This window comes from Chelonoidis abingdonii, chromosome 10, assembly GCF_003597395.2.
Source record: "Chelonoidis abingdonii isolate Lonesome George chromosome 10, CheloAbing_2.0, whole genome shotgun sequence".
NCBI classification, from domain to species: Eukaryota; Metazoa; Chordata; order Testudines; family Testudinidae; genus Chelonoidis; species Chelonoidis abingdonii.
In genome coordinates, this window is record NC_133778.1 from 60443218 (window position 1) to 60470425 (window position 27208).

A 27208-nucleotide genomic window follows, 5' to 3' on the forward strand; every position below is an offset into this window, starting at 1 on the left:
GGTCCCACCAGTCTGTGCTTGTTTCCTGGGCCCAAAATCAGCATTCAATGGCTAGAACTTGCCCCATTACCAGAAGGATCTCCAACGCATCGGGGCCCGCAGTTTGAGAGAATTCTGTGTCCATGTCCTCATCACTCTCGTCGCTGCTGTGCCATAGCTGCTGCCTCCTCACCTGCCTTTGCAGGTCCTGGTTCAGCATTGACTGCACGAGAATGCGTGAGGTGTTTAAAACATCCATGATTGCTGTCTTGAGCTCAGCAGGATCCATGCTTGCTGTGGAATGGTGCCTGCAGTTCACCCAGGAAAAAAGGCATGAAACGGTTAGCTGCTGCTGCTTTCACAGAGGGAGGGGTGAGGCTGTACCCAGAAGCACCAGTGACAATGTTTTTTGCTCCATCAGGCACTGGGATCTCAACCTAGCATTCCAATGGGCAGGGGAAATTGCGGGAACTATGGGATAGCTATGGGATAGCTACCCACAGTGCAATGCTCAGGAAATTGAGGCTAGCCTCGGTACATGGACGCACACCGCCAAATTAATGTGCTTAGTGTGGCCGCGTGCACTCGACTTTCTACAATCTGTTTTAAAAAACAGTTTCTGTAAAATCGGAATAATCCCGTAGTGTAGACATACCCTAAGGGTGAACTCCTGTCCCTGCTGAAGTCAATGGGAGCATTGCAGTGGAAAAATCTCAAAGACATCAGTAGGGTCAGGCTTTCACACCAGAAAACACTCCTGGCGGCAAAGAACTAAAAATACCTCCACATCAGCAAAGATGTATATGCTAATAGAAAACGTATCAACCAACTGATTTGCAGGTCACGCACGCCTAATTCTAACTTGTACAGGAACACTTGTACAGTCACTCATGGACAAGGAGAAACAGCATAAGCCTCAGATTTACAATACACTCAGAGAATAAAAGGTGCATAAGTTAAGGAGGAGGAAAGAATGGAATGGGGTTTCTGTTGGAGAAAGTACAAAGTTGCCTCACGCTTTCTTTAACAGGTGCAAGACCCAAGATACAATGAAGTGTATGTTAATATTGGAATGGAGATTGTCCTCTGTGATGCTTATTTAAATTCCACTCTCTGGAAGAAGTTACGAAAGGGGAAAAGGTATATGAATAATGAAGCAGAAGAAGAGTCCTTGTTCTGAACCTATCTGTACCCAGAAGCTTCAGAACAAAGTATAGTATAACTTTCTTAAACCAGAATTTGCATCCATGCCTTAACATTGTCATAACAGCAAAGAGAATAATATCAGGAGCATATTTGAAATTTCTTGCCTCACACTCACCAAAATCCTACCCCTAGTGTCAGTACATGACAATGTGTTTCTGACATTGGAAATGTATATCCTTGAAGGATACAGGAAAATAAGGTGTGCATATAAATATTTTTAAGGAATGACAACACAACCCAGAACACATTTCAAATAATTCAGCATTTAAGCATGTTTGAATTCACTAGAGCTGAATGTTTCTTGTAGATTTACTCCTCATGTAATGTTGATTTCAACAAGGAGCTGTCCAGGTGGCCAGAGTTATAATTATCCTCAAATGAAAACTGCAATTTAGAGTTGAAAGGCACCTCTGAAATTTGGCAGTGCTCCAGAAGCTTAGACTTTCTTAATGCTGCTTCACATTTAATAAAAACTCCCAACACCTGTAGAAAGTGCTTAAAATGTCATTACCACCTGTAATTAAATGGAGAATCCAATTACCATGGTTAACAAATCAGGTTGGTGCCTCCAATTTCTATACATTGACCACACTGACTATAAAAAAATTCATAACCAGTAAAGTACACATAGATGGATATTATATGCAGCTTCTATAAAGCTCTCTAGAGCAATTACAAAATAAAAGGTAATGAGGAATAATAAGGACAAATCAGTTTAACTGAGGTAATGACACTTAAAGAGCTCTGGTTGCAAGTATCAATTCAAATGTGGAAAGTTCTGGGAAAAAAAATTCCAGCCATCAAAGAAAAAGAAGAAATAAATTTCTTAAAACATATTACAGGAAGACAAGAAGCTAATGCTAACCCGCTATATTTAGGAATGTATCATTCTCATATGAAAGTGAAGGAGCCACGTGTTTAAACCCTTGTATACTGAGATGTGAATATGCCTCTTGATTTCAGTGTTTCTGCTAAGAAACAGTTGGGATCTAGTTGAATGTTTAGAGCTCTGAATCAGAGCCAAACAGATCCCCTGTAGCCACTTATAATAGCGGTTACATGAGTTACACGGTGTTAATTTTTAAATAGTTATATTGACCATTTTGAATTTTATCATATTGATTTTGGCCCAAATCTTGTTCTTTTACTGCAGCTGTAATTAGAGAATATTAGTGAAAAACAAAATCTATATTATATAATGCTATGGGGCTTAATTAAAGCTACCAAAGTGGAAAACTTTGGAATGAAGACTTCTAACAGTCTTGTAGCACAAATGGCACATGAGATCTGTTAAGCCCTTCTGACTCCTCTGGCCAAAGATGGAGTACAAAGATAGCCAAGGATGAAATATCATGGGCAATGACGTTTAAAACTGACCCTAAATATTATTTTGTTCTCATTGTTTATGTTATAGAACAAAACAGAAGGGAAAATTAAAAGGGAAGATTGAAAGTGTTTTGAGTCCTAAGGGGAAGGGTGCCGTCTTCAGATTTTATTTGTTAAAAAAAAACTGCTGTTGAGATTTTATATGAGAACATATTGACTTTGAAATAAATATGGTGCTTTTACTGCTATCAGCTCCATGGTCCTTAATCTCCAGATCATGACGGGCTGTGGAAATTATTTAAGGGCCATTAGTCTGTCAAGTAAATACATACTCTTTGGCACATTTAATGTGGTTTATAGACATGATAGATTATAGCAGCTCTGAGTAGGCCATTATGGTGCATTGGGTCATGGAAATTCTCTGTGCATAAATTAGGCTATACACTGCATACCAAACACTGAATGGAAAAATAGTTAATTTTACAAATTGAATTTACATTGATTTTCATACAGAAAGGCAATAGCTGTTCATGGAGTCTCATCTTTCTCTCATTGGCCCAGACTCTGCTACCCACATTCATGTTAGGTAGTACTTTATTCTACTAGTAGCCCCATGGAAATCAGTAGAACAGCCTGCAGAGTAAGGTGCTACTCAATGAGGATAAATGGGGGAGATCTAGTCCTTTGAAATTAGCATGAATTCTGCTAGTGACTTCAGTAGGACTATGATTAGACCCTTGATGAACAGAGTAGGGTATTTTATAGGACAGTGCTGGCTTTTAGTACAGAATAGTCATCTGAAATCACAAAACATCCCTCACATAAATCAACTGAATCCAATTTTTAGAAGTTGGTTTTGCTATAGTAATTTAAATCTAAAACCAAAACACCTTCTCTTGGGGTAATTTTGGAAATCACCATATATACCTGTGTGTAGGTTGAAATACATTTTTAACGGGACAAGTTAAAGCAATCTATCAAAAATTGTCTTTTAAAAGAAATGCTGACATATCCTTGAGTATAGTGGAGACAGTGAACATCGCAGTGATTACCATTTAAGCCTCATTGACAAAAAGATCATGCTATTATGATGAAACACTGCAATTCTTAAATGGGCATGATTCTTTTGGAAGACTTAGAATCATAGATTATTAGGGTTGGAAGGGACCTCAAGAGATCATCTAGTCCAACCCCCTGGTCAAAGCAGGACCAATCCCCAAATGGTCTCCTCAAGGTTTGAGCTCACAACTCGGGGTTTAGCAGGCTAATGCTCAAACCACTGAGCTATCCCTCTCCCCAAACTTCTTTCTTCTAAATTGAAGATAATGGACTTGATTCTCTTATCCCTTACACCCATGTAATTTCATTGACTTCAAATGAGCATACATGAGAGAAAATCAGGCCTTTTGTCTTAAAAATATTCATTTCTTTTTCCCAAAATCCCTCTTCTTGTTACTGACTCCACTTTTCCATTCCACCATTCTGATTTTTCTTTCTTATTTAGCTGATTGTGAATTTTTGAACATTGCCTGTGACTGGCCAGTATAATAGATGCTCCCACACTTTCCCCAAACACACACAAAGATGACAAATGAGGTAGAGTTGTTTGTGTGCTAGGAGCTAACACCCTCTGAGCCCATCATATTCATGTCCCTTCACTACTAATTTTTGAAATCCCGGGAGCATGGTATGCAGGTTTTCCATGTACAGTATGTAGCTGTTTAACATGCTGCTGCCATTCTACTGGGATCAGCGTTTTTTGGTATAGCTTAAATGTACTAAAAATACATTCTTACTTCCTTCAAGATGATACTCCTAGTGTCTCCAAAGGAGTATGGTCTATGCACTGAGATAACTCTATTCCGCAGACAAGGCTGTGTAAAGTCTGTAAATGCAAACTTTTATGTTGAGGGTCAAAATCTCAACTTAATAAATTTTTCCCAGCCTACATGAGTATCTCAGAAAACAGATGTGGACAGAATATGAAAATGTACATCAAACATTGCAAAAATATTGGAATTTGTTAACTATTTGGTTATTACTTTGGTATATTTTTCAGTTACATCAATGTTTTACATAATGTTTTAATATGGATATTAAGTATTTTTTTCAAGCTTTATCTGCAAATTGCTTTTAGCACTACTACTTCCTTCCTTCCGGCTTACACACACAGCCATACAAAGGCCCAATACTGCACACTCTTAAGAGCATAACTTTATTCACTTGAATGGATTCATTGACATCAGTGGGACCTTTCACCTGAATAAAATTACTTAATGGGCATATACAGAAGTGGGCCCTGAACACCTACAGAAAGATGCTTTTCTAGGATGCAGAACAAAGTGTTCAGAATTAAAATACTACACAATCAACAACTTTTAGCAAGGAGGAACCCAGGCCTGGCTGTCACTAGAGGTAACATTTTCAAAAGTCCCTTTTGAAAACAGGAATTATGTGCTTTTGAAAAATGTACCCCAGATGCTTTTATACTGAGCAAACCAGTGCTGCAAAAGGATCACATTTGGGCAAATCACCACCATAGCATATACAAACCTCATGAAAAACTAATATAAAATATTTTTGAACTAACCCTTACAGGTTTTGCTACTGAGATACTCTGATGTATGTTAAAGGCAAGAGATTTCCACCACCACATAAAGCAGACTTCTAAATAAGAGTTTTGTAAGTGATTCTTAAGGGTTAAGAAACCTGGTTTAGTTCTGAAGTCTCTCTCTTTCCATAGCAATTTTAGTTTAACATTTTTATAATGATAATGTAACACACACATTTGAAAAGACAAACATCAATATCACCCTTAATCTACTGTTTTAACTCCCAGGTCTTTCCATCCAAAGCACAAACCTGGCTGAGTTAGAGTGGGATTATTAGCTTGATAGTTACAAAGTCAATAGAGACTGAATTCTAAAAGAATATCAAATTCTTATCATAAGGTATCTGGAAAGTTGCTTGCTCAGTGATCCATATTGGTCCCTGAAGATCAAATCAGAGAGATTAGTCTTTTCTGCTGATTAGTTTATTTGCTTTAATGCAAAGCAGTGAAAGCAATTCAGTGAAGCATGTGGCTAAACAAGACTATTTTCTGAGGTATAGAGAATTCAGTGCTACAAAACTTCATAAAATGGGAGGTCTGACAACAGCCAGAACATTCAAATGTAAGTGTATAATTCCTTATGCCATGCTGCATGAAGGCATTACAGGAAGTTTCAGACTTAAATCTTGCAAAACCAAAACCAAATGGAATGGGAAACCTTAGTTTCCTTACAGAATAGTTCATGAACACTCATAAAAAGCTTGTTCTAACAATTTTGACTAATGAACATTGTTCATAAGAACCAAAGCTCATTTACAAACAACTTGCAAACAGGAACAAAAAGGCAACATTCACCTACTAAAATGCTCACTATGGACATCATCCTGCTCTGTTGTGGACATATAGGCCCTGATCCTGCAGACACTAATGTAGGTGAATAACTTCACATAAGTAGCCCCTTAGAGTTCAATGTGACTAGTCATATGCTTGAAGATACTGACTATGGGCGTAATCCAAAGTCCCATTAACTCTACAGGGCCTTGGATCAGGTCCTACAAAGAAAGTTCTGACATACAGAAGTGAGCAGGTATCCACTGATTCCAGTGGCTACAGATACACTAACAAGCATAATTGTTTACAGCATTGGGCCCATAGTATTTTTCATTGTATTACTGCTCACCAGCATGATATAGGAACCTACGCTTAGGTACATATTGAATCCAAACTCATACACAGATGTCAAAAATATTCAAATGAGATCTTCACATCCAAAGTCTTGTCTCCTTTGCACACCAGGACACTTTTGAGAAGAATAGAGAATTTACCTCTTAAATTTCCTGCACACTAAATTGTTATGCTGCATGCGGCACAGCAGCTGGTTGGCTGCATTTCAATAGTGTACACAGCTATAGTTTGTGAAGCACTTTGCAACACTTTGTATTGAATTAAGTTGTGGTTTTGCTTCTCCTTTTTGCTATCAGTCAAGTTCATAGAACATTATTGACTTATACATTTGAAAAAACAAATAATCTGGACATAAGCAGAATTTGGAAGAATTTGAAATGCATTAGATTTTTTTTTTTTGGTATTCACACAGTTAAACATAAATCACCACCACATAACTAGGCCACAGTTTTCATAAATGGGTGCCTAAAATTAGACTCCAAACTCCATGATTAGGTGCTAGGGTGCTCCCAAGTGGAGCTGGTAGAAATATTTCAAATTTTGACATATTCTTCTAAAAAACAAAACAAAAACACCAAGGATAATTAAAAAAAAAATCAAAAATTCATCCCATTTTCAACCATCTGGAATCCTTAGACCTACCATTTCAGGTAGAAGATACCATAAATATATATGGGAACATGCTTACCTAACTTCAGATCAATTTTAAGAAATTATGGAAGGGGTGTCTGGAGATGAAGTAAATACTGAATGTGTCAAGCTGACTGTGTAAGTCATTTGAGTGTTTAGCATGGCTGGATAATTTTGCTTTGGCCCTGACATATACTTGGTATAGTTGAGATGTGCACAGGATGTGAGCAACCCTTATACAAACAGAGCAGGCCTTGCTTTACTGCAAACTACACACCTGCTTTAGTGGGCACTCTGGGAGTTGCCACATGTATTCCTGTGTAGGAAATGGCTATATAAGTATATTCCTTTCCCCTACTCCTATCTGGTTATAACCTAATATGATTTTTAAGTTCTAAAAAGCTTGCAACTCTGAAATAATGGAAATAACACAATCTTAGCTACAACAGTATTAGTAGGCTTTACTATTATCATGAAATACACAATGAAGTGGGGTTTTCTTAACGCACTAACAATAGAAGAAAGCAATCGATCAAAACTGTTTACCACTTTTGACTAACAGTTTTGTATATTACATGGCTACTCACTCAGCTGATGAGTGCTAATAAGCTTTACATTTTTTTTGTAAATACAGCTTTTGTGCCCAAAAGTACTTTTAACACCACTGCAATAAAACCTTTAACAAAAAAAAAGTTAAAAGCATTTCAAAAGCACAGGAGAAGCCTTTTACAATTTTCTACATTTGTTGTGCTTTCTCCCCTCCTCAATAAACAAGCGACATGCAGCTATGCCACCTTGAGCTGTGATCTGATGGGATCACAGATTTAAACATCATTAGTCTTAGATGGGAGATCCTTCAAGGGAAAGATGGGTGCTATAGGAGGTCCTATTGTCAATTCAGTTTGTGGCATTTTGTCCCTTGAATGAGAACTGAGCCAATGTACCATTATACTGTAGTATTAGGTCAGTGGTTCTCAAACTTTTGTACTGGTAACCTCTTTCACATAGCAAGCCTCTGAGTGTGACACTGACCCCCCTTTTATAAATATATAAAAAAGTGTTTTTAATTTAACACCATTATAAATGCTGGAGGCGAAGTGGGTTTGGGGTAGAGGCTAGCAGCTCCTGACCCCCCATGTAATAACCTTGTAACCCCCTGAGGGGTCCCAATCCCCAATTTGAGAACCCTTGTATTAGGTAATACTGTGCTTCTGTAGGTGCTGTCTTAGATATGCTGTAGCTCAACCCAAAGTTATGGGCTTGATACAGAAAACGGTGACATTCTAAGCCCTCCGTTATGCAGGAGGTCAGACTAGATGATCATAATGGTCCCTTTTGGCTTAAAATTCTATGAAGCTTCACTGATGAAACATGAAACTATTATCCTGACCTTTTGTAGTCATCATAGATGACAGACAAGTGCTCAGACACTGTGCTGATGGGGGTTGACACTTAGGTCTACACCATGGCACTTTTTGAAAGAGTAGAGTATTAACTGCAGCATGCTGGCTAAATTTCTATTTGGGCATTGCATTCTGACTACCTAAAAGTGCCTAGATATACAACAGTATAGAAGAGAAAACAAACAATTTAAAATTACAAGGGAAATTTACATCTGAGAAAAGATAAATACCTGAATTGGACTTCAATATGCTAACGATTTAAATATTCTCTTTCTGTATATTCCTTGCTACTCTGAAACCATTCTTTGGACAGTGATACCACCATAGCATAAGAAAGCCCAAAAAGCAATAAAACTCAGTAGTTCTGTCACATCACCCACCTGAGGATCATAAAGCACTTACAAACATCAATGAGTTCAATTCCACCTGGTACAGGAAGGACTATGCAGCATTTAAGGGTATTTCTACACACAAACAAGACACTTGCAGCTGGCCTGTGTTAACCAACTCAGACTCAAGAGGCTCGGGCTATGGGACTGTTTCATTACTGTGAAGACTTCTGGGTTCGCTGGAGCCTGGGCTCTAGGACTCTGTGGGGTGGGAGGGTCCCAGAGCTCAGGCTCCAGCCTGAGATTGGAAGTCTACACAGGAATGAAACAAGCACCACAACCTGAGTCCTGTGAGCCCAGGTTGGCTGGCATGGGCCAGCTGTGGGTTTTAATTTGCTGTGTAGAAATACCCCCTGTCCCAGTTAAGCCCTCAAAATAGGGTTTAAGGAAGACTTTAAGTGATGCCTAGGCCTAGTTCTGTCTGCAGAGTTAAGTTTCATCCATTAATGACTTAACCCTCACCGCCACAACAAGCCTGTGAAGTTGGTTAATACTGTCACATACACAGCTCCTTTAAAGGTGAAATCTCTTACCTGCAGAAAACTCATTGATAGCAGCCTAGCAACACTGTGTGTTCAATAGGATTATTGTCTGACTGGAGGTTCATCCCCTTCGATGCTGATTGCTGCTGCTACCCTTGTATGGCTGTGATATTTCAAAGCAGATATAACAGGTGTATGAGCTATGAATACATGGGAAAGTGTTTGCGAAAAAAGCAGGGCAACAGTAAGAACAATTTGATAAAAATGAAATGAGTTTAACTGCTTCACTCTAAAGTTCTATGTTTATTTCACCCTTTCAGAGAACGCTATGGAGATCACAGGCTTAGAGAACAGGGGTCTCTGTGATATACAAGTTTCTGATTGTAACAGGATCCGGGTGTTTGGCCTCAGCTTCAGAGACTCTCCAGATCTGCACTGTGAGGTCACCAGACTGATTGTTAGCAATGTACCATGGGAGTGCAAAGTCAAGCAGCAATACAGTAGAACTATTTACGTGCTTACATTTGTAAAAGCAGCCAATTCTGTAAGGCTCAGAGGGCCAGATCATAGAATCATAGTACTGAATAGTGAAATCATTGATTTCAGTAAATTGATTTCAGTAAGAATTAAATGTAGAATACCTTTTAGGATCTGGGCCTGAGTCCCCTCCTATCCCATTGTCATTACCAGGTACAGAAAACCTTCAACTCCCGGTGCAAGCATATACATTGTAAGCAATAGAGCTGAAGCCAACCTAACATGATTGGGTCATAAGTGAGCCAAAGCAATATATTCTCACCATTCTTTTTTCCTGCAAACTTTGTTTAGCTCTTATTTGGCTCAGCTATACCCTCATTCAGTGAGGCCTAAAATCACAGTATTATTTCTCATTTTGTGCATCTGTACGCCTGGCTATATTTCTAAATTTATTTGAATGTGAAATATAATATTTAAACTATAGTTACAGAAGGCTTCCCTGATATAGTGACAAGATAGGTTATTTTTCAGAATGAAGCTGTTCCTATTGACACGTTAGGGGCAAACCTTGCACAACTTACCCACACAAGTGACCTGTTGAAGTCAGAAAGGGCTATACCTTGTTCCAAGCCTGAATAGCCAGGAGGAGGTAGTGGGCAGTTTGGCATGGTTACAGCACAGTTCTGAAGCCTGTTGTAGGGTCTGCTGCTCCTGGGAGGCAATGGCTGCTGGATTTCCAGCAGGTCCCACTCCCTCTACTCTTCTGCTTGAGCTGATTTCTCTTGTGTAGCAGAACCACGCTGATTCTGGTTTTTCTGGGGCCCTGTGCAGCCTTGGAGAGGGAGGTGAAATTTGCTTCTCAAGGCTGAATTCTTTATGTTATTAATTAGAAATATAAATATGTGCTGACAAGTGGAATTCATTTGTATCTGACTTCTGCCTGCATACATTTTCTTCTGTAGCATTTCAATGGCAATTGGATATCAAGAGAACAAGAACCCACAAAAGCAGATTTTCTCAGCTCTACGGTCGTTGACTGCCAGATTCCTATTCTGAACAGCACAGAAACAGAGGCTGCGCGCTTCATGGCTGATGATGAACCATTCGCGAGATGGCAAGTGAAAGTAGGAATTTCTTATATTACTAAAAGACAATTTTAAAGGAGACTACCAGTTTTTGTGGTAATTAAAATGCAGAGTAAAATTTTATTCCCACCAGTCATTAGATACCTTTCATACCATTCAGGAAAAAACAAAGCAAAATAGAGTCACAATGTTGTGGATATCTTTTAAATGCAAAGTTAAGGGACAAATTACAATCATTGTTCCTGGTAATCATCTAAGGTTGATACACTAGTCTAATCAATTGTTAATCATTAGTATTTCACTTCTGGAGACCCAGATTAAAAATCTTAATAAGGTCACAAGTAAAAAGGAATCTTGTCTCATCCTGTTGTATTGTATATTTTACTGTACATCACAAGACCACTATACAGACTGGTATAATTGACAGTCTTTTCTGAGGTGAGTGCAAGGCTTAGCACTGAACAAGCAAAGATGCAGCAGATGAGGACTGAAGTGCACTGGCAGAGCCATAGGAGAAAGTTTTCAGAGCACCTGCTCACACTGTGCCTGGCTCTGCTGTAATTTCAGCCCCTCACTTTAATCAGGATTAAATATTTACAGAAAATCAGTACCCTGGGGACCCTGTACCTGCTTCTTCTACTCTGGGGTAGTCTCTCTCCTCCAATAGGACAATGTATTAACTATTATATTGTATGGAAAATACACGTGCATCTCTCTCACACATTCTAGCTGTGTATTTTTCCACAAAATGCTATTTTGTCAAGGTTGAAAATCTGAGATTAAAAACAACTAAACAAACTGTAGCTGGAAAAATCAGGGAGACTAGGAGCAATTGTAGATGTGCTTTGAAAATCATTATTATATCTTGAATGTCAACAGCAACCATTTAACAAACTAGCTGCAATCCATTATCACTGCTTTCATTGAAACATGGTGCTTTGGTAACTGTCTGTTTGTAATATGGACATACTAGTTGCGTGCTAAATTCCCACTAAAATCCATGCTGCCCTTGTCAATAGGAGAAGTCCAGGGATGGGAAGGCCCTTAGTCTCTGTATCTATACTCCTGCCCTCTATATATAGATAGATAACCTGTGCTTCAGGTCTTAATCCAATCTCAATTGGAAATCAGAATGAGACCTATGTAGGGGGCAAGAGTACCCCACATCTGCCTATTGTAGGATTCTTACACCTTCCTCTGAAGCATCTGGTATTATCCACAGGATACTGGAGTGGATGGACTTGATCCACTATGACATTTCCTGTATTTGTATGTACAGGTTTCCCAAGATCTAAGGAGATTCTACACCCTCGGCTTGCTATGTGGGTTGTGAGGGGAAACACTGCCCCCTGATAGAATGATTTGGAGGAACTGAACTTCCTGGCTCCAGTGTGGCAGGCTTTTCCTAGAGAGGATATAATTTGTAGCTCTGTGTCTGAATAAAGGGTACTTGTCACTAGGATGATTAATTAGGTAGATAATTTTATACCTTATGCTTACTGTGTATTATGGTTCATTTTGTTTTCTGGTGCCACACACATTGATAGCTGGGTTATGCAGCTTCTTTCTTTTTTCCTTCCAAAGTGTGCATAGAATGTTTGTCTTCTTGCACTACAGTTTGAGAAAATCTGTCTGTCTCTGAGGACTCTTCACCTACCCCCCCTTTGAGGACAATTCTCCTAGAAACAGCTGCCCCGTGGCTACCTGATGAATACAAAATTAAACCCTTATGTGCGAAATGTATCTAGCAGCATGAATATGGTTTCTTGCTGAGTGGATTGTGAAGGAAGCATCCAGACTACAGTTTTAAAAGCCTTAGTAGAGCTGTGCAGAAAATGAATATTGCGTTTCACAGAGGATTTTGAAATTTGTTTTCATTCCATTCCTCTTCAGAACAAAAGTAAAAAATATTGAAATTCTCCAAGAAAATTTGAAAAAAGAGTTCCATTTCAACAAAGCTGATTTAATATTATAATATATAATAGAAAACAAAAAAATTAAACAAAACGTAATTTCAAAAGGAAAAAACTAGGTTGTTTCACTCCAAAAATATTGAAATGGGATGTTGTCAGAACTTTTTTTTTTGCTCTCAAACAAAATTTCAGTGAAATTTAGCAGAGCAATTTGATTTCAATGGAATTGTGCTTTCCAACTTAAAACTGTTCCTTCAAGTTTTTCCAACCAGCTCTACCTCTCCATATTCTTTCATTTTATCTCTTCTCCTATTCAAGTTTCAGGTTTTGCTTATTTCTCCCATGCCTATTCTGCTGAATGTAGATTAGACAATATCAGGTGCAACATCAGGTAGTCAGTTTAGAATAATTTGTTCAGTTATAGGTGAATTAGGCCATTTCATAAGATCAGAAATGAGGCTATCCAAAGCAGAATGCAGCAATCGCCTCCATCAGCACTAGTTCAGTTTTGGAGGCTTTCTTGGTATGGACATATTATTTGAATGGAAAACCAATGAACTCCAAAGCAGGTGTACCAAGGAATGGCTGCATAGCTTGTGAAACCCACATTGCTGCCAGCTTCGGTGGTGCAATAAGACTGCTAGTGATGGATATAAACTGAATCTCCAGTCCGTCTACCTAAAGGGCCTCACCAGAGATTGATCTGGGTGGTGCTCCATTTGCAAGGAGGTCAGGTCCACGACGTTTTTTTGGCATTTGCCATTATGATGATGATGATGAGTTAGGCCATCCACCTACGCGTGGGTTGCGGGGAAAGTGGGAGGAGGTTGGTGGGGAACTGGCAGATTTGGAAAGCATACTCTCTCTCTCTGATTTATTACTATTGCTAGAGCTATGTGAAAAGTTGGAACAATTATCTAAAAAAATACAACAAATTAGAAACTGAATTAGAATTCACCAGGTTGGGTTATTATATATATTACACATTTTGTTTTTTCATTCACAGACTCTTGTACAAGTCAAATGTTGTTGTACTTATGATTATGAATAACACAAACATTTTGTTCCATGATGAATTAAATTCATTTCAAGCAGCAGAAACAGACTTCCTGACTTGCCCAGTCATTTGTCCAAAAGCCCTGCTGTTTCTTTGAAGTTAATACAGAAACTGAGTCATGGTTTGATTTTCAGTGACTTTCAAGGTCACTTAGGCTCCTAAGCACCCAAGTTGCTTTTGAAAATTGGACTTGAGCTCCTAAGTCACACAGGCAGTTTTGCAAATTCCCACCAATATCACTAAGTGACCAATTACAAAATGAAAACAATGAATAATGAAACAAACGGTTCATAAAACCCCACAGACTGAAAGTTATTATAATGTGTTAAAAATTAAAAATATCGAGCAATCTGGAAAAGTCATAGTTTGTTCAGAGCACAATTAACAAACAGAAAAATGAGTCCTGTTAATTGTTCCTTATAAAGAGTTTGCACTGTTCTCGTCATTACCATTACTGATGTTTATTACCATGTGTACCAGTGCTAAGAAAACACACACCTTGAGGATACTGGCAAAGGTATGAAATTAAAGTTAAAACTCCATTCAGAATGATCTTTTCTTAGTGGAGATCTTGCATGCAATTGAAATGCAGTCTTATAACAGAAAAAAAATTAAAGTTTTTTTCTGCCATTGAATTAAAAAATAAAGGCTTCCTTTTTTAAAGCTCTTTTCCAATTTGTGCCAATATGTATCACTTCTACTGAATATGATGTTTAGGAGGGAATTAAATTCTTTTTAAAACTGTACCAATACATTTTCATTTCAATTTAATTTAATGTTGCTTTTTCTTCTTTTCCAGAATTTCAAATGATAAAAGCTCATGATTACAATAATTTTTCCAGTTATAATGGTTTGTGTGGAAGTGAGTGTGTTCAGAGAATAATTTATTGTCAACTGAGGACAACTGCAGGCTATACTGTGGGAATACTCACCTTATCGGGTTCCATAGGAACTTTTGTTATTCTTTCTAAATTTGTGATAATTGAGGCCCTTTGTATTATTTATTCATTCATTCGTTTTGCTTTATATTCAGTCAATGTTTTTTGCATGACTGGATTATAAATAACACTCCCCTCCTGTGAACTGAAATATCTTATTAGTTGATGAAAATACGTTTTTGCTCTGGGTCCAGTGGCTCCTAGCAAAGCACAAAATGTTACTGAATAGGAGACATGTTTTTCCATTCTGCCTCTGAATTAAGTATATGTCAACTGCCTTTCAGTTTTAGCAAACTCCTTACCCACTCCATTTTTAAAGTTGATTAAGGTATTTTATATCTCCAGGCTATTCATAAAGAAGGGCCTCCCCGTTGTCTTGCCAGTGTACTATGTGCTTTGCTAGTTCAGTTCCTGTTTACTGGATACTTTCTGGAATGTTTTTACTTGCTAATGTCCTATACCTCTCAAGAGTGTCTCATTTTGAGAAATCTCTCTCGCTTTAGTCCCAGAGTTAACTTTGTTCCACATGAATCTGTTTCTATTGTCAAAAAATATTTACATCAGAGAGAAGGAATCATGAAATCTGGGTTACAGAAACAGTCATTCACTGGCATGAACCTGACAATGTTTCAAATTACCTGCATTAATCATTATTTTGTGTCCCTCATTTTGTGCATCACCCACATTATCTCTGATATCTGGGCTTTGGCAGCTTGAGAGGTAGGGGCTACTCACAATTTCAGAGTAAAGTTGGCAGTTCTAAACGCTTTACTACCTCTGGTGGTTGAATATAGGTTGCATTGTTACTCAGAACAAATGGCTGGCTGTTACTGAGCAGAATTACAGGTTGTCGAGAGTCTGTGCTGTGATGCAACCGATGATGCAAGAAAACCAAAGATGGACTCTGAATAGGAACAATAGTGATTATGAGTAAAGTGATGGTGAGGAAATCCTATGAATCCACTTAAACAATTTTAATACACTAAATGATTGCCTCGGGAATGTGACTCCTCCACCCCCGCACACGCACACAAACAGCTCTTGGTATGTGCTTTTCATTATGGAGAAAGGGTGGCAAACAGTCCAAGGTAGGATGTACTGTTGAAAAAATACAAGTGTTTTGTCTGAAAATGTATTAAGTAACACTTCAAAGCATGGCTGTTTGACAAACTAACAGCTATCACAAAACTTCCTATCTGAGCCAAAAGATCTTTTGGTTATTAATAATGGTTTCCAGTTTGTAACATCAAGCAATTTGTTAGCTTGTAGGGAAGTAAGTCACAAGCAATTTAATTTATCTTGTTGGCAGGCATCCAGTTCAAGGGTGCAATGGTTATGTGCTCCGAAATGAGCAGACAGTGTCCATATGAAACATTATTACTTAGAATGATGATTTTTGTATCGTTTAGATTACTAATGATGGCTTCCAGTACAGCAATTCCAAAGTTCTGACCCTGTACGATGGAGCCTGCCAGGTCTGTGAATTCCATCCAACTAGACTTTGTAAGTTAAAGGTATTTTTAGAGAGTTTAAAGGTTTAATACAAATCATTCATCTTTTTCTTAACCCTCTGACTCACTTTTGTGTAATGTGCGCTTTAACGGTCTTGGAAGAGGGAAAACTGTTTTATGGGTCATCTGGATGGTAAGTATTTTTGTCCTCTTTCTGAAAATGGTCACACTGCTATGTGATTTGAACAGTTTCTATGTGATATAAATAGTTGATGGATCACATTTGCTGCACTTTACAAGGGATCTTTCTAATTATGACATTTCCAAAACCCCATGGTTGTCAATATCTGTAAACTGGAAATATTTATACAAGTGAACAGAACTAGGGAGAACCAGAGGTGCTGGGATCATCCCTGACAGACAGGACTCTCTCATGCTGAAGGGATTTGTAACCAACCTCCTCTTGGGAAGAATCTCTGCTAGGAAGATTTCTGATTTCTTAGTGGGAGTTAGGTTTATTATCTGTCCTCACTTCAATCTTGTGGGGATATTGTAACTACAAGTCATAACAACTCTATATCCATTACCTCACACAGTAGTAGGTGTACCAGGATGTGTGCTATGCATTTCTCTCATATAGAGACACCCTTGAGATAACTTAAAACATCTTTGCTTGCATTAAATATCTGTAGGTGCAGATATGGAGTAGTATGACATTCAAAACTGTAATCAAAGTCTAGTGCTACATTTTAAATTGCCAGTACTCCACAGAAGCAGTGAGAAAGCAGTCTATCCTTGTGTTTTTCTGTGTGCTCTACTAAATTACCTGTTAGCATGACCCCCTTCAAAAAACCTTCTCTCCTTTTCCAGAGGATCCCGATGAATAATTGTACTGCTTTTCAATACAATTTCAAAACATCTTTTTGGAGGCTAATTGGTGAAAATATTTCACTGTCCTAATCCATCTTTTCAGTTCTGATATACAAATATATATAGGCATCAATCTTCCCTTTGTATAAAATAAGTTTCACACAGGTACATCCTCTTCTCACTTCTTTTGCCTTGTTCTCATTAATATTAATCAGAGAATATTGTCTTCAGAGTTGCACTGACAATTGCTCTTGAAACACCATATCATTTACCACAATAAAATGGCAATTCATACCTTTCAATTTAAGTCAGTAACACAGAATAATTAAAAGGTCCAGTCCAGAACAAAATCACTTCAATTTTTGATTAAAAGAATTAAAGCAGAAACATTACAATCAAAACATACTGTAAATTATGCCACTTCTTAAATATATGCAGTGTTGTTGTAGGTGTGTCAGTTCCAGAATATTAGAGACACAAGGTGGGTAAGGTAATATATTGTATTGGACCAATTTCTGTTGGTGAGAGAGACAAGCTTTCTAGCTACACAGAGTTCTTCTTCAGGTGTGGGAAAGGTACTCAGAGGGTCACAGCTAAATACAAAATCGAAGGAATAGTTTAGCATAAATAGTTTTTGTCTTTTCACACTTTCCTGTGCAAGTTCATTCGATAGCCTAGTGGTTGTCGGTTTCACCCACATACTTGTTGATGAACTCACACAGGAGAATGATAAAAGATAAAAATACCATAATACCTGTGGCTGAACACTTTTCACACAGCAATCACTCTATATCTGACCTTTCAGTGCTCATCCTCAAAGGAAACTGCACAACACTTTCAAAAGGCAAGTCTGGGATCTTAAATTCATAACTTTGCTAGGCACTAAAAATCATGGTCTTAACAAAGACACTGTATTTATCTTATTACAACAATCTGTAACCCACTAGCCCCTATTTGTCCTCTGATTACAGGAGAGTTAATGGGCCACTTCATCTGGAATTGTCCCTTAGAACATGTGGTACTTCTGCTACACTATCTGTTTGATCTTGTATTTAGCTGTGACCCTCTGAGTACCTTTCCCAGACCTGAAGAAGAGCTCTGTGTAGCTGGAAAGCTTGTCTCTCTCACCAACAGAAGTTGGTCCAGTAGAAGACATTACTTCACCCACCTTGTCACTGTTTCTTCAAGTTTTTTCCCTCATTCTTGTGTTTTTCAAATTCTGAAGTATGTACATTTCCTCAAGATTCATGCCTCTCCCAGATTATAATAATTTCTACTGTAAAATGCTCCAAGAGACTATTTGAATTTGACTATCAGATGCATTAAACCACATTCTAATTACCTCTGCTATAATATTTCTTTATAACACCTAAATTGCTTTCAGGAAAGGCGTTTCAGTGAGTGAATATTTTATACAAGGCCATTTCACATTTTGTATTCCTCTTCTATGGATCCCATTCATCACCACATTATCACATCAGAAATGTACCCTCGTTTTTCACCACAACCAAGTGTGAAAACAACAATGTAATGAAGTCTTCTTATCCTCCAAATTATAATGGCCAAGAACCATGTCTTTCTTTTTTAGGGTACTGCATGAAAGTCCTTTCAGTTCTTTTATTTTAATACAGTATTCACTAGTTACTATAATGTAATGTATTATGTAGTATATTTTGTAAGGATTCTGAGAAACTAAAAAAAGATCCTTAGAAAAGCCAAGATTCAGTATGTGAATCAATCAGAGAGTAATTCCACTGTCTTCTATGTAACTATCCATGTTTGTCAGATAGGATATGGCCTTAGGTCTGAATTTGTAACCTTATGCTGGTAACACACTCAGTGAAGAAAATGGGATTAACTTGAATAAAGACTGCAGGATGGACTCTAATAATTGAGTGAAGTCAACAAGTGAAATTATTGATTAAACTCTAAAGAGACAAAGTCTAGTTTGAAATGTATGCTGCAGAAATAACTCCACAATAAAGTTTGTGGTTTGGATTCGGTGAATATAAAACTCAGAGATTTAGGGTTAGATTCAAAAAGGGGTTTTAGGCATTCCAATACTAGGCAGTCAATGGCTAACTTTTAGGCACTTTGCTGCCTAGTCAATTCTCAGTCCCGAGTTAGGGTTCCAGGCTCCCTATACAATGCATGGGGAGAGTTAGAAGCCAACACCTAGAGTGGGAAGCCACCAAAGGCTAGCCAGAAGGCCATGATGAGGAGAGGGGTGTGGCCAATATCCTTCCCCTCAAAGGGAGTTAAGTGCCTAACTCTAGGTGGGATGGAAGTACCTCCCACCACTCAGGATCCAACCATCTCCTGGAGTTAGGAGTGTAAGCCAGGTCAATCTTTTCTCACAAAAAAATGAGGAGGAGGAATTCAAGGATCAGAAATCAGGGCCTGCAGTAAAGCCAGTCTCAGGGCTATCTAACGAGTGCAGCTGGCCTGTAGTAGGCTGCCTGATTGGCTACACTGTCTGATTGATTCGAAGAGTCAGTAAAGCAGCTCTTAAGCCCTGCAGCAGCAGCATTTCAGTAGCCCCTCAAAGCATTCATCCATGGCTGTTATAGCTCCTGAGCCTGCTGGTTCCCTGCCTTGGATCCAGCCCTGCCCCGGCCTTGCCTTGCTCCAGGTAACCTGGCTATGCCACTCAGCTCTGATTCCTGACTTTGGTTCTTATCCTTGACTCTGGTATCTGGCCTCTGACTCAGATTCTGACCCACAGCTCCAATTCCTGGCTACTGATTTCTGCTCCAACCACTGGGCCTTATTCATGTTCCAACTACTAGGCATGTCTATGTCTCTGACAGTTTGAGCAGCCCAGAAACCACCAGCAATAAGGAAACTAGAGCTGATATGGTGAGCATGGATCCTACAATGGCCAATATCTCTTTGACGGAGATAGTGTGAACCCTACACACCTTGCAGACCCAGGTTGCCACCTTGCAAGCACAGAATGAGGTAATGCAAGCTCAAGCCATTCCTCCTTCAGGTCTGACCCTGGTGCCCTATAAGGCCAAGCTCCCTCTGCCTGACAAGTTCTGTGGTGATTGGGACAAATTTTGTGGGTTCCTAAATCAGCGTTGGCTCCTATTTCTGCTATGCCTGCAGTCAGACTGCTCTGATCAAGACCAAGGAGGATTATCATCCTACTTACCAGAGAGGCCCTGGATTTGAACATCTCCACTCCTGGAAAAATCAAGACTGGTTCAGGGACAATTCGAGGACTTTGTTCAACCTGTGATGATGATCTTTGATGAATAAAGTCGCAAGCATATGGTCGAAGTCACAATTCAGGTGTTGTGGTAGGGAAACCAAATAGTTGCTAAATATGCAGCAGAGTTCCGATGCTTGGTACTAGACACCAAATGGAATGAAGTCACACAGTTTTCATTTCCAACTCAGCCTAAACAATTATATTAAAGATGAACTGACATGGGTGGAATTCCCATCTGGCCTGGATGCCTAGTCAGTCTGTGCATCAAAATTGACAACTGCCTGACTAACTAACACCAAGAAAAAGGATGGTCCTTCCAGCTGTCACCAGCTCCAGCCCTCCCCTTCCCAGTAGTCCACAGCAACACTTGTCCTTCAGTACCCTGGTGATGGCCAATCAGAGTCCAACACAACTCCAACTCCCTCTCTGGCTCTGGCACCCAGAGATGCCTGACCCTAGCTTAGAGGCACTGGTGGATTCGGGTGCCTCAGACAATTTAATAGATCCGGAGTTTGCCCAAGCACATAAGATTTTCACCAAATGCAAGGACTCCGAATGAGTGGAGTCCATACACACATTATTCCATTCATCAGGACCCATTGCCCACCACATGGCTCCCTTAGAGGGAACTACCCTTTGAGGCCACTAAGAAATTCTCCATTTTGGACTACTTGTGCACTGCGTCCATCTGTTGTCCTTGGACTTCCCACTAGCTCATTGCCCATGATCTATCCATCCCCTGGTGGTCAGGCGTGGTATGCTCTGACTCCCCATTTTTCCAACAATTCTGTTTTTATTGTGCCAACCTGGAACCAGCAACTCTTTTGCAGCTTACTTGGTCCTCCACAGAATTCAGAGATGTGAAGAGAAAATCCAGAGGTGACCCCGGTACCCTCCACGATCTCCCCAATAGCTCCGAGGTTTCCTGTTAAATATCAACATTTTTTTGGCATGTTTCACAACAAGAAAACTGACACCCAACCACCGCATTGCAGCTATAACTGCCCCAGCTATCTCCATCTGGGAGCAGAGTTTCTCTTTGGGTGTATTAACTCCCTCTCCAAAAGTTAAGCACAGCCCCGTCCTGCAGCTATCTTGAGGAAGAACCTGCAAAAACCATTCACCCCTCCACCTCCCCAGTGATGGCCGTAATCGTCTTTGTGGGGAAGAAAGCTCCCTCCAGCCTGGTGTGGACTACTGATCACTGAATAAGATTACAATCTAAAAACTACCCTCTACCATTCATTAATGAGCTGTTGAAAGACTTTGCTCCATCAAGGACTTCACAGAGTTGCATCTCTGCAGAGCTTATAACCTGGTGAAGATTTGGGAAGGAAACGAATGGAAGACCATCTCCTATACCAGGTGTGATCACTTTGAGTAGTTGATCATGCAGTTTGGGTTGTGCAACAGCCTGACAACCTTCCAGCATTTCATAAATGCCATCTTTAGGGACGTGTTGGATCAATTTGTTATTATTTACATGGATAACATCCTAATTCTCTCTTAAAGTCAGGCCATCCACAATCATCATATGTGCACTTTCTTGGAGACACACTGACAAAACCATCACAAGTTTGATAAAGCCATAGTAGAATTCTTGGGCTATATCATCTCACCTGAGGGCCTTACCATGGACCTGCACAAGGTGGCAATAATATCCGACTGAATCATACCCCAGAATGTACATGGGGTGCAGTAATTCTTCAGGTTCGCCAATTTCTGTAGGCAATTTGTAAAATAATTCACTAGGATGTTTACACCCATAATGGCATCCATACAAAAGGGAGGCTGGGTTGCCTGGTCCATAGAAGATTAGTCAGCCTTTGATTAATTGACCTCAGCATCCATCCTGATTTACCTCAGCATCCATCCTGATTCACCCATCAAGACTTTCACAACTGAGGCTCATGTCTCGAATTTTGCCATAGGTGGTGTATTGTTTCAACACACAGGCCCCACAACCAACTCCATCCTTGTGCCTTTTATTCTCAGAAGCTAACCCTATTGGAAAAAATTATATCTGGGACAAGGAGCTACCAACTATAAATGTAGCTTTCGAGAAGCAGTGCTACCTCCAAGAAGGAGGACTGGGAATCAGGCAAGTCCTGATGGACCAATAGAATTTGGACTACCTATGGACTGCTAGACACCTTAACCAATACCAGATTTGCTGGTCCCTATTCTTCACTCACTTTGACTTTGTGGTAAACTACCACCCAGGGATGAGAAATGGAAAAGCAGATGCCCTATCCCACAAAGATAAATATATTAAACTGTATCAGAGGGGTAGCCATGTTAGTTTGGATCTGTAAAAGCAGCAAAGAATCCTGTGGCACTTTATAGACTAACAGACATTTTGAGGCATGAGCTTTCTTGAGTGAATAATTCTGACGAAGTGGGTATTCACCCACGAAAGCTCATGCTCCAAAACGTCTGTTAGTCTATAAGGTGCTACAGGGTTCTTTGCTGCTATATTAAACTGGTGAAGAGCCCTCTACCACCATGCTCAAGGTGTCCAACTTTGTCAATCAGATGATCAACAGCAGTCTGACATCCTCCATCCACTCCCTGATGACTCCTTCATAACCCAGATCCATGAGACACTGAACGCTGCAGGTACCAACCCAACTTCAAGTTCCTATTTTAGAATGGCCTCCTCAGTCACAAAGGTTGCACTTACATTTCAGAGGGAATAACTAGGCTTCAGGTATGGAAACGATGCCTATATTTGCCACTTATGGACCATTTTGGTCAATTCAAGACCTGGCATCTGGTCTCAAGAAGCTCCTGGTGGCCACTACTATATCAACAGACTTCATTAACTGCCACTCTCCCAGGACATTCAGTAATCCTGGTTGCCATCGACCTTCTAACAAAGATAGCCTACTTCAGCCTATGCTGCACTTTTTCTACCACACGGGAGACAGCTTGGTTTCTCCTGGAAAATTGCACCTGCTACCAAAGTTTACTGACAGACATATCAGACTTGGGACCCCAGTTCATCTCCCAATTATGGCAGGAATTTTTCAGACTCCTTGACATTGAATTCTTCACATCATCTGCCTATCACCCTCAGACTAATTGGCAAACAGAGAGTGTCAATCAAATCTTGGCACAGTGTCTTTACTGTTTTCTGAGTTATCACAAGAACAACTGGCTTCCTTGGCTGTGCTGTGATGAATTTGCATACAGCAATACATTCCATGCCTTAACCCAACATAGCCCATTCTTTTCAAACTATGGCTTTCACACCTAGTTCTGCACAGACATACCCATAAGTTACCCAGTACCAACCACTGCTGATTTAGCCTCCCATCCACACAAGTGCACCAGCAGATCAGGGGAACACTTGTAGTCTGCCAAAGAAGCCTGTAAATACTGTGAGGACCAAGACCATCAGACTCCCCCAATCTGGGCATAGGAGACAAGATGTGGCACTCTGCCCAGAATCTTAAATTGAGCCATACATATGCCAAACTATCAAAATCTGGACTCTTTCGGGATTACATAATGAGTAAACTCAGTGGCTTTAAAGTTACAGCCAGCCAGATCCTTGTAAATATACCCCATCTTTCAAATCTCACTTTCAAAGCCCTTCACCGAGAACCTGCACCCAAATTGCGCCAACCCACCACTGCCACCCATAACAGTTCATAGACAGGAGTACTTGATCCACCAAAACCTCAATTCTCGATGAGTTAGTAGAAGACTCCAGTACCTGGTGGACTGGGAAGGCTACAGTCCAGACAAGAGGTCTCAAGAATCAGTAGAGAACATCCATGTCCTGGGCCTACTGTTAGAACCCCGTCAGTAGTACCCTGAGAAACTGGGCCCTGAGGAGGCACTCTTGATGGGGAGGTACTGTGCCTGCATCAGAGCTAGTCTCTGGGCAACCTAATGAGTGCAGCTGGCCTATAGTAGGCTGCTTGATTGGCTACTCCACTTGATTGGTGGGAAGAGTCAGCTGACCAATTCTTAAACCAAGCAGCAGCAGCCTGATGGTTGCTCAAAGCATTCGTCAAGGGTGTGATAGAGCCTCTTCGTTCCCTGCCCTCCTTCTGCCATGGATGCAACCTTGCCTTACTCCTTGTAATGTAACTCTGATTCCTGACTTCAGGTCTGATCCTCAGCTCTGATCCTGACTTCAGCTCTGACTCTTGGCTCTGGTATCTGGCCTTTGACTCTGGTTCTGATGCTGAGCTTCTATTCCTGGCTACCAACTCCTGCTTCAAACACTGGGCCTGATTCCTGCTCCAACCACTGGCCACGACTGCCCAGGTCCCAGTCTCTGACACTAGATCTCCCAAGTGAGTTCCTTCACCACTGGGATATTGTGGGGTGGGGCTTCCTCAACTTCTTTATTAAAGCTGCTACACATTGCATGAAATAATGAATGCTCACTGGGCCAAAGAAAGAGTGAGACTGATTCTATAGCCCAGTGCTTAGAGCACTTACCTGGGATGTGGGAGAGTCAGCTTCCAATTCCTACTTCAATGACTAATTATTTATATTAAGTGGAACAGCTTCATCAGGAGACATTGAAGGAGATACCCCCCAAAAGGTTCAACATATGCTCTATATAGAGATAAAGTCCACATCCAATTGATTAAAACTAATGATGTTCACTGGGACTTTGGTGTATTTGAAAATGTTACTATTGGTTAAAATAATGTCATGGAAACCTAAAAAATAAAATGTTTCCTTACTTCATTTTTATTTCATTCTGTAGTGGGTTGTTACTGTCATTGAATTTTATTATTATTATTTCAAAAGGAATGGACAGAAGCACTTATTTTTTTAAAAAAAAAAGGAGTAAAATTCCAGAACATCAAAGTTTCTAGCAAGTGTTCTTATGGAGCTTATTTTTGAGTGTCACCAGATAATCATCATATTAGCATGCCACAGCTGGTGGTAATAATTGCATTCAGTACATACACGTTTCTAGGAAAAAAGCTGAGTTCTATCAAATTTGACCATGACTGTGACATTGCAAGTTGCCTAAGATAAGATAGACACAGACACCAGGATCTTGCACTGAAACTGAAAAACTCCATGATGCTTCAAGAGTGTAAAGATGCACTTGTATTCTCCCTGGAGGACAGAGTGCTAGCATTTAAATTGTGGTTTTTCTCTATTCCGAGAGAAACAGTAGCTCATGCTTATCTCAAGCAATCACTAACTGCTAATTTCTGTCATTTTTCTGGTCTTTTTCTTTTTAATTTATTTGGCAGGAAGAGACTTGTAACATAGAGGGACTATGCTACAGTGAAGGAGATTCAAGCCCTACCAGTCCATGTCTTCTCTGTGAATCTGACATTTCTAAATTCAAGTGGTCTATTAATGAAAGTAAGACAGATTTTTCTAAGATTTACAGGCATTTTGGTAAGAATGCAGTATTACATTCATTAAGTTTTAAACTGGGGCCTGATTCTGCAATCTGTGTTCATTGCCTCAGTGGGTGTTTTGGGTGCACAAGGAATACAGGATTGTGATTGTGTCTATGTGTGTGTGCGCTACACATATATGCAAGCTTCTGGTTCTAGGTTGAAACCTGGCAAAATGTCACAGAACTAAAAAAAAAAAAACACTCCAAAAACAGGATTTTAAGAACTATCCACACAGCACATACTTGAGATTTATCATTTCTGCAATACTGAAAACTGTTAGTCAAGGGGGCTGCTGGTCTCAAAGACATCCATGCTCCTCTCAAGAGTACAGGCTTTAAAGAAAAACCACTCAAGGAAAACAATGTATTTGAAACACCAACAGAAGCAGATTATTTTGAGGTTTTAAAATGGGCTATGGGCTACGTTCTTGGAGGTGTTGCACAAAGGTGTCTAGGAGAAATCCAACGATCTGCAGGTAGAGCAAAGGGGAGAAATCATTCACCCTTATTCCTCTCCACAAAACCTACAGGTGCCCTTCTGAGGCCCTCATGACAGAAGTCATGGTGAAGCCTTCTGAGACAACTCCTAGTGATTAAGGCCTGGGGTCTACATTTGTGTGTATGTACCAAAAAACGTAATATGGCCATTACCCCTTGGTAACCCCTTGTGCAGATTATTCATGCTCCTAACAGCAATGATTGTCATGGGAGTATGTTCATGTTCACATATTTGCATGCATAGCATTATTATTGAACTGTTGTTGCAATAGATACATGCACTGTTGTGGAGAGCAATTACATGCATACCTAGCATTTGGTTCTGTGTTGGTCTTCTGTAAACTTGGTCGTGTTGTAATGCAAAGGGCCCACGAGGATAATGACTATTAAGGTCCACCTGAACAAGAATATTGGTGGGAGAGAGACAGAAATAAACAAATCATACTATATATTATCATGTAGAGGATGGATGAGGGATACCTGTAAATGCGAAGGGATCATCTAGAGAATATCATAAGATTTGGATTTGGATGTCTGATGCCCCAAAGTATTGGAATTGGGATTTTGGTTTAAGCTTTAGTAAAGATAGGAGTGCTTTGTGAAATCTGGACACAGTTCCTGGTTCTACCACCCCAAGTTTCAGTAGTGCCGAGGTCCAAGATTGGGACTCAGTCCTATGTCCAAAATTGCTGAGACACTTTGAGAAAGTAAATAGAATGATATTTTATATTCATATATTTCTCACTGGATGGAATGAAACCCTCCATGTAAATCGAAAACACTCCTCTTTGCAGTCTGTTTCAGAAACACCTCATTTTGTGTGCTGTTTTTGTTGCTTCCTCTTGTAACCCTCCATCCAATTAACACCTTTGTTTTTATCCGCAACTGCATACCCATAGAGCATGCCATTGATTGCTTCTGGCATAACTTTTATGGGCTTAGGTTTTTTGAGTGTTTGTGACATAAAAGATAAATGAATAATTGATAGAAGCTTTCAACAGTTATGCCATGACAGTCTGCTGGACAAGCAACTTAGGTTTGATAGCACAGCAAAGACAAGTGGAGAATCCTATTTAAATAACTGCATAATGTAAGATATGCTTTGGAAAGCAAAGGCTGAAAAATTGATACTCAAGAATAAAAGGCTATTGCTGATTCTGTT

The 27208-nt window shown here is 39.7% G+C and overlaps 1 pseudogene; it reads left to right on the forward strand.

Moving 5' to 3' along the window:
• LOC116837364 (von Willebrand factor D and EGF domain-containing protein-like) overlaps positions 1-27208 on the forward strand; it is a 276210-nt pseudogene that overhangs the window by 168689 nt on the left and 80313 nt on the right.